The sequence below is a fragment of the Apteryx rowi genome, unplaced genomic scaffold, assembly GCF_003343035.1.
Source record: "Apteryx rowi isolate R43461 unplaced genomic scaffold, aptRow1 scaffold_43, whole genome shotgun sequence".
NCBI classification, from domain to species: Eukaryota; Metazoa; Chordata; class Aves; order Apterygiformes; family Apterygidae; genus Apteryx; species Apteryx rowi.
Genome location: NW_020450683.1, coordinates 241463 through 250716, shown reverse-complemented (window position 1 = coordinate 250716; position 9254 = coordinate 241463).

Sequence of the window (9254 nt, the reverse complement as noted above, 5' to 3'; positions counted from 1 at the left end):
TCAGGGAAGCAAATGCTAATTAATTGCACTCTGCCAAGCAGCCCACTCATGCGCAGTGTGCAATTAGTGAGTTAACTTCAGCCTCCGCCGCTCGGAGACTGGGGCTAGAGGGATGACCGAGCTCCTAATTCCCCAGCTGAAGAGGGACCCGATTTGGCTCTGGGGCAGCCGCAGCAGTAGGTCGCAGCTCCCCGTTCGTAGCGGGGACGTGCCTGTCACCTCGGCCCCAAGGCATTCGGGAAGCAACGGGTGACCGAGAAGGTTGCAAAAACTCGGGTTTGCTAAGCAGCCCTGGGGGAGAGGGCTGTGCTGTCCAGCGCACCAGTCCCCGTGCCCGGGGGGGGACGGGGGGCTGCAGGGTGGCCCCGCTGCTGCCCTGAGGACGGCGGTTTCCCGTACGCGGCACGTCAGACCGCGGGAACGTTTCTGCCTCAGCTCCCGGCTTGGAATTACAGTTTCAGAGATGTGTTGGAAAAGCAGGAATAAACATTTTTTCACCCCTTTTTTCACCCCTTTTTTTTTCCACCCACGTCACTCTCCAGCACATCCAAGGGCCAGGGAGATCGTTGGGGCATCGCTTCCGCCAAGCACCAAGGGCCAAGGCAGCTGCCAGCCGACCCGTCACCCCTCCACCCTCAGTTTTACAGGTAACCCCTTTTTTTTCCTTGGGGCAGGAGAGCTGCTCCCGAATACGTGCTCTCGAATATAAAAATTCTTAGCGAAGGGAGCTGCAGCGCCCCGGGGCCCCAGGAGGAATCATGTGCTAATGCCCTTACGTTTCGGATGCGGTGAGTCATCCGAGCCCTTTGAGGATCCAGGCTGCGCTAGGATACGGAGGAAGGTAGAAGCACAAGGCGAGAGGAAAAAAAATTACTTCTCTCATTAGATATCTTGGCTACAGCAAGGAGAAAAAAAAGGTCCCTTCTCTCCCTTGCCATCCACCCACGGCTGTCCCAAGGTGCCACGACAGCCCCAGCACGAATTTAGGAAGGTTTTAGCACTCGCCATTTATAGGGTGGACAAGAAGAGAGGCTCATTCAGCAGAGCAATGGGAGCACTTAGTGGGGGGGACATTTCCAGCCATTAAATGCAGCACGATTATTAGTGTTTTTCTTTACCCCATAACTCGTTGCACGAGGGAAGGTGGGTATTTCCAGCCGGCTGTCAGGTGCCGTCTCCTGGGAAATTGCTTTGAATCACTTAACGTGGTGCGTCTCTGCATGAGCCAGGGAAAATTGGTCCTCGAGCATCCCAAAGAGGCAGCGGCAGGTGCGGGGGCCGCGGCGGAAAAATGCAATAAACGGATAATGAAATAAATTCCCCCTTCGGCACCAGCCCCACGCAAAGCAGCTCGCAAAGCAGCCGGCGCGCCGCCGGCCGTACCCTGCCCTGCTCCGCCGCGCAGCGCCGCCCGGGCCGAGGGGCGCCAGGGGAGGGTGCACCCGGCTCCCAGGGCCTTTTGCAAAGGGCRGGTTGGCAAATGCAAGCTAAAATCGGGCCAGAGGAAAGCCAGGCGCCTTCGAGGTGGCTCCGGACACGTAACGCCTCCCTCCCGCCGCGGCCGCGCTCTCGCGTTCATCCAGCCGCAGCCGGGCGGCCGCGCGCCGCGACGTAGCTGCAAGTTGATCCTGTTATTACGACTATTCCTCACTCGCGTCGCTGCCGGAGCGGGGGATTTCCCGGGCCGTCAGCCCGCCGCGGGGAGGGGATGGCAGATGGCTGCCGTTCCCGCTCCCGCTGCTCCCCGGCGCGTCTGCCGGCAGCGCGGGCAACCAACCGCTCCGGGGATCCGGGGCCGGAGCAGGCGTGAACGCGGCAGCTGCTAAAGGACGGAGGCGTCGGGTTTTGGGTGATGAAGTGTCACCCGACGATGCAGCTCTCCGGATCCCCCATGGCCCTTTTAAGCCCCGTTTTTGCCACCGATAACATCCCTGCATCGTGCAAGGGATTTGCATCTCAGATGCAACCTGCCTTCCAAAATCGGTGCAGGCAAAACCTCGGAGGGGGAAGAAATATTTATTTCCAGCCTACGCTGGAAAAACAAATACCTCACTTTAGCTAAAGGATTTCTTTAGGCATTGGTCATTTAATATCGCTTTTAAACACTCATGTTTGGCTCTCAGCCACTTAACCTGGTAAATGGGCAGCTGCCTTTGAACAGGGACGTTGGCATTTTGTGTTTAGAAAATATATATCCATGTTTAGACAGATGCACAGCTAGATAAGGAAGAAGAGATGTTTCAGTCATTAAGCCTCCGCTTTCAGTTTCTCCTTATTATTATTCGTTATTTAACCACAGGTTGGCTTGGCCAACCACCCCCTGGGGACAAGTGAGCTGAAACCTGCAGGATTTCTGCGCTAAAAGGCTCCTGCAAAGCAAAAAAGACTAAATCCGCTGCTGGTGGCGGGGTGCCGGGGCGCCGTGCCGGCCCCGGTCCTGCCATGGGGTCGAGCCGGGGCTCCCAGAGCCCAGGTCGTCTCCGGCCCCAATTTGCATCCCACTGGCTCCCCGCTGGCTCCCTCATCAGCTGGCTCAGGTTTTCCAGGCTGGTGAGGAGGGAGGAGGAGGAAGGAGGGCGAGAGCAAGATGCCTTTGAAGCTGCGGGAAATATTAATGAGACGGCTGAGCGCTGCAACCGGCGTTGGCGCTTCTCTGCCTTCCAGCGCGGCGGGTAGCAAACGCCCTTCCCGCGCTCGCCTGCCTCGAGCGGACAAGCGGCGCTGGGCCGGCACCACCGCGGCCCCTGCACCCTCCGATGTGCAAAACCGCCGGGAAACGGGGCCGCGATGCCACGGCAGCAGGGATGCGCGGAGGGCAGCGAGCTCGCCTGCGCGGCGCTTTGCAACGCGTCTTTGCTCCCTTCGCCTTGCAAACTCAGCGCAGCTCCTGGCAGCACCCAAAGCTCCCGTGCTGGCGCCGCCGGGCTGCGACACCGCAGAGCTCCCCCTGCCCCGAAGTGCTGCCAAGCCAATCAAGTGAAGGGGAGCTAATTAGGCTCGCTGTAACGAGCAGCTGGGAAGGGGCCCTGACTCCCGCCCCGGGTTTCGGAAGCGGCGTGCGGTTTGGGGAGAGGCTTCGAGGGCTTTGCCCAGGGGTCGGCACCATGCGGCTGGTTGCACCCGCTGYGCTGAGGCCGGGCAGCTCGTGAGAGTGCCGGGAAGCAGCTAAGAGCCGGCGCTGCCGCGGGGTCGGATCAGCTCCCTGAGCCTCCCAGCCCCGCCGCGCTCATGCTCAGCYGCTTCATTTCTCTTTTTGTTTTTCCCCTCTGCAAGGTAATTTCCCTCCTAATTAGGCTATTTTAAGGGCAGATTTTAAAGCTCATCATCACTGACCGGGATGGTACTAAACCAGCAGGATAAACCYAGATACCTTTCCCTTCCCACTAGGCAGCGGAAGGGCTGGAAATGGGAGCAGCCGGCTCCGCTGCCCTCGCCTCCCTGCCCAGTGATCGGCCAATGGGGCTTTTAATGAAGACTATGAGTTACGGCGTTGGGTTTTTCCTCCTAACGAGCCGAGATCACGTGGCTACCAGTGGCCTTGCTGGCCGGCTCCTGGCTCGCAGAAATCCCTCACTTTCCGCCAGTCCCGGGTCCCCGCTCTCTGCGCCGGACCCCCGCTCCAGGCGCCCGCCCTTGTGCCGCCGGGTGGCATCCGCTGCAGCACCCGGTGTCCCTTCCAGGCGGTGCGGAGCTGGCTGAAAGGAGGCAGCCGGATTTAAGGGTCRTCTTCTCCAAGCTGAATGTCACCCTGAATAGCAGCACCCTGCGCCCCGCGGGAAAAGCCTGGGGAAAGCCCCCAGCGCGGCCCTTACGGGCATTCCCACTCCTTTCCCCCCCGGACAACACCCGCTCGGTTCACTCGGAGCAGCCGCTTATTAAATCGCTTGACTTACTCATTCGATACTTATTTAATTGCTGTTATTTAATCAGCACGATCGATGCTTCCAGTTCGAGCCCTGGCGTCCCCGGCCCGGTGGTGGGAGACCCCCCCGGCGGTGGGGAGCCCTCCACCCCCCGGCCGGCCGCTGCGGCGAGGCTCCCGGCCGGCCCGTAACGGCTCCGCTCCGCCGCCCGGCATCGCTCCCGGCAGCCAGTGCGGGAAGCTCTGGGTTTTATCAGGTTGGGAACGGAAGCAAAGCAGAAATCCCAGCCCTGGAGCCTTTCAAAGCCCCTGAAGATTAACCACCGGTGCCGACCACACGCTTCTGCTGCCCTGACTTTCTTCACCTCTTGGGTCACTGCAGGGGCCGACGGGCAGGAAAGCAAAGTGCTCGGCAGAGCCAGGAGCCCTTTTTTTTTTTTTTTTTTTTTTCAATCAGCCCAACGCTGATTTCTCCGGCTTCGAGCCAGGCAAAGCTCTGTCTTCCAGCCCGAAACCTCCTGTGCTTTTCCGCTGGGATGCCGGACCCCTCCTCTCCTCCGTCAGTCCCAGATCAGCCCGTGCCGGTGGCTGTGGGAGGGGGAAACGTTTGCCTGAATGAGACTAAGTAAAGGGGGGGAGTGAGGTCTGCGCCCAGCGCCGTGGGACCGGAGCCAGGCTGAAGCCAGGGATTCGGCGCAGCTCAGGGAAGCCAATGAGGTTTCTATCTGGATGAAGGCTGACCTGGATTCCCAACATCAAAGACACCCCCATCCTCTTCAGAGGAAGACCTTGGAGAAGAAGAACCAACAGGCCGAGGCCGCRGCACCGTGGGGCTTGGGCAGATCCGTTTCTCCCTCCTTCCCGGCCACAGCAGGAGCCTGCAGCCCTGCGCCAGGATGCCAGGGCATAATCGGGATGCCACGGCATGCCAGGATGCAGCGCACTGCCCCCCTGCCAGCCCAAATTCACCCCAGGGGAAACCAGGGCATCCCTCGAGGGATGCCAACCGGGGAGCCCGACAGCACTAAGGTCCTTAGGGCTCCCCAGCCCATCCGCTCACCGTGTCCCCCCCGGCTGATCCCCCCCGGCCGCTCTGCCGGAGCCTGGGAAGCAGCAGCCGCAGCCACTCCACCAGGCCAGCGAGCCCAGGACTCCCGCTCGCCCCGGTTCCCCCCCACCGCCGCCTCAGACCCTCATTTCTCCGTCGCGGGAGCATGCAGCTCGGGCTCGTGCCATCGCGCCGCGGATATTCCCCCCCCCTCCCCCCCCGGCGCAGGATGTTTCATTTACGAGATGACTCACAGGTTGTTAATGCTCCCGATGTGCATCAGAGGGGAAGCGGAGATGCTCGCTCCGAGTGGGAGCAAGGGGCGGGGGCGGCTCGGGCCCCCGAAATCCGGGGAGCCGCTGCCAGTTGCCCCGGGGGGGGGGGGAGGGAATAGCTAAATAAGCGACGATCGGACAAAAAAGGCTCCCGCGGGGATCGAGTCCGCAGGGTTGAGCTGGATTCGGGAGCTGTGTCCTGCCCCGCGCGGGGCCGCCGTGCCAGCCTGGGCGAAGAACAGGGCTGAAAGGGTGAAGAAGGGGGTTTTAAAGGTTTATGGCAACGGCGCCCGCGAAGGGCAGAGCGGAGCTGGGGAGGGACCGGTGCCCGCGAAGGGCCGGGCTCTCCCGACACATCAACAGCTATGCAACTGCGCAGCGAACCCTCTGCTTGGAGACAGGCTGCCAGCACGCCGGGCGGAGGGAATAACACCGCTCCAAATCCCTCTCGCCACCCGTGCGGGTACCGCGGCGAGGGAGCRCAGCGTCTCGTCTGCTTTGAGCTCCCCTGACGGACGGGCACTGTTCGTTCCCGGCGGCTGCTCCGCGAGGTGGGAAAACACTCGGATCTGCTGACACATGGAAACCCAACGCACAAATCAGCCTGTTTTCCTCTTCCAAGGCTGATTTAGCTGGAGCTGGCGGCGGCGGGAGGGAAGCGGGAGCTTCGCGGAGGATGCGGGGACGGCGCGCAGTGGTCCCCATGCGGCTGGGCTGATTGACGCTGGCGGAGCATCCGGCCCCGTTCGTTCCCTTCCTCGGGAGCCGCCGTTCGGGAGCTCCCAGCTCCTACGGCTTCGCTCTCAGCACCGTCTGCAGCTCCGCAGCAGCGAGGGGACGTGTGGGCGCCGGGCCGGCACCGAGAGCCCTCCTTGACCGCCGTGTCCTGCCGAGCCCATCGGCACTGGGGCTGCGGGTCAGTCCTGCGGTTCAGCCACGAATCAGCCCCGCAAAGCCGTTTTGGGAGCAGAAGGAGCCATTTTAGCCCATTCTGCTCTGTGCAGGTTGCTGTCTGCCTGCGGCAGCCCGTCCGGCCCCTCACCTCTCTTCCCAGGACCTTCCTCTCCTCCTCGCCCGCAGACCCAGCGACGGCTTCGCCAAGCCGAAGGGGACGCGCTGCTGGGCTCGACAGGAGCCATTTCTTGCTGGCGCCACGTTTGCTTCCTTCCCTGCAGGACGAGTTGCATTTGCTGCAAAGAGCAAATCCAGCACAACTGAGTCCCGCTCTTGGCAGGGTGCAGCTGAAACGGGAAACTTTCCAACCAGCATCTGCTTTTGACTTCTGGCATTCTGGATTTGTCGAGGGTTTTTATTCATTTGCTCCTACAACGAGGTTATTTTTTCCCCTTTTGAGCTTGGGCACCGGTGTTGCCGTGCTCCGTCACCGAACCAGCGCGTTGCACCGCCAAACGCTGCTGTCGAAGGTGGGCGGAAAAGCACGCAAAGTGCGGGGCAGATTTCGGGAGAGGCCACGGTCACGGCCGGGTGCTGAGCCCCGCTGCTGTCCCTGGAGCGCGGCTCTGGCTATTCCCTGCGGCAGCGTTACGCTCAGCGTATCCATTCGTTCCTGCCAGTCCGACTGTGGATGCAAGGCCTGAACATGGACAGGGAGGAGAGAAAAGGCGCGTTATATGTATAAAAAAATCACCATCGTTCGGAGTTACTGAGAGCTGGGAAAGCCTTGGGAGAGAAATCAGCTCCCGTTATCTTTCCTTTTCATTAACATTCAGACATTCCCATGGATTTTGGCTGGAGTCCTGCCAGAGCAGACTCACAGTCCCCGCGTGATATTTTTTATGGCCCTTTTAATTAAAAACGATAAATTCCCGAGGGGAAGACCCTCTTCCCCTGGTGAAATATGCGTTGTCAAGTTTGCAGCCTCTAACTAAATCAAAACGCGGCCGCCAGCAGCCACGGCCGTAAATTCCTCCCGCGCGCCCCAGCTCTCCGCGCGGRCGAGCAACGTCGAAGCTTACCCAGCCGGTCCCCCACGGCCTCGGAAATCACTCGCTCTGTATCGATTTGATTTAACTTCTCTACCGGGAAYGGCAGGGGCTGTTTGAAGGTGACGGGAGAAGCAGCTTCGCAGCGTTATCCAAAGCGCAGGGGAGAAAATACAAGCGCGGGAACTTGCAGAGAGGAGCCGCTCCCCAGGATGAGGAGCTTCGCTCTGAACCCGGGAGGGGAAATCAAGTGAGACCAAACGTCAGGGCAGGGAGAAAAGTTGCATGTGGGAATTCCCAGCATCCCTGTTCCCGCCTGGCCATGCAGGGAGGCGTTTTCCTGCAGGTGCCCTCCCTGCCTCAGTTTCCCCCCTTTCGGAGGCACCTCTGGCAGCGGCCTGACGTGCTCGTGTGCCGCGGTGCTCGGCAAAGCTGAGCAGAACCCGAGCAGATAAACAGCAAAGCCCTTTATAGATTTTCAATATGTTTTATGCATCCGTTGGGTTTATTTTTAATGTTCTGGCTCAAAAAAAATAGTAAAAGCTGAGCCGGGAGTACACGTTTGCTGGAAACAGCCAGCACGGTTCTGCCCTTACAGAGAACCTCTTGGAAGAGGCTCAGCCCAGGGTCTCCGTCCAGGGAGGTCCACCACGCGGACGTATCGGAGATGAGCCCGCTGCCAAAGAGCGTCTCAGCCCCTCGGAGCCAAGCTGGAAGCTGTTTCGTGCTCGCAGACCCAGGCATTTCCCTCCTGCCGCGACGGAGCRGTAACCGCTCTAGCAAACTCGGCGGCTCCCCAAATCGAGCTCCCGGGGGCTGGTTGCAAGGGGGAACCGTCACAAGAAAGGCAGCGTCCTGCAGCCCACGGACGCGGCTGCATCTCTCTTTCACCCGGATTAGAGCTGTCGCCTCCCCGCGCACGACGGGGCAGCCGACGTCCTAGATGACCCCCTGCTTTCTCAGCCCCACCAAGCCTCACCGCCAGGATGCAAAGTCCAGGACCCCAAAGYGAAGGCAAAGAGCACATTAAAGCTGCCTGTGTGCTCCTAATTCCCTGCTCCCGTGTCCATCCGCACCAGGCCTTCGGCACGTAGACGGCACCAAAGAGCTCGCTCAATAGGCAACGTGTATTTTTGCCTCCTGAGTGGTCCGAGGACCTGTTTCCCATCCAGACTATTGGCTGAATGAAGAACTATTAATTCCCTCCTAGGCATTTTTACGAGGCTCTCGCTGAAATATCTGGATGCTTCCGACAATACAGGATTTTTATGTTTGCAGAGCGCTGCGCAGACTCAAGACCCCCATCTCCAGGGCTGAACCCAGCTGCCGGCAGCACCAGGCCTTCGGGTGCCCTGGTCCCTCGTGAGCCAAAGGCACCCGAACCAGCGGCAGCAGCATCTTCCCTGGCCAAGCCCAGCTCCATCCCAGGCACCTGCCCCCCTGTAGCATCTCCCTCAAATCCCCCCCCCCGCAGCATCCTCCCAAATCACCCACCCCAGAGCATCCTCCCAACCCCCCCAGGATCCCCCCCACAGCCCGGGGGTCCCTGCCCACCCCTCCGTCGTGCTGGGGTCCCTCTGCCCCCCAGGACCAGCCCTGGCAGCCCGGCCTCCCCCTCAGCCTGGGCTGCAGGTTTATTTGGGGGGTGCACAGCACCCCGGGCATTGCTGCTTGGGGACCGGGCAGCAGGACCCCCACCCCCGCCCCGGGGAGGCGATGGGGCAGTGGGGGGCTATAGCGGGAGTGAAGTGGTGGGAGAAAAGACACAGACAGAGCTGGGGGGAGCAGGGGGACCCCAGTCTTGCTTGGGGGACAGGGTGCTGTTTGCCCCCCACCCTTCCTCCAAAGAAGAAAATCCCCAAAGCTCTGCAATTTGCCCAGTCCCCGATTACATGGAGCCCGTTCCCCCCCACCCCCGGCCCCCGGGGTGCTCGGAGCCGCCTCCCGCAGCACTCGCCGGCTGGAGGGGGGGGCAAAAACCGGGGAGGCAGGTAGGGATGCGGGGGGAGGGAGGAAGGCAGGCAGGGATGGATGCAGGCATGGAGCGAGCCAGGGACCGGGGTAGGGGGAGGCAGAAAGGATGGAGGAGAAACAGGCGCCGGGGAGGGGGGAATGCAAAGATGGGG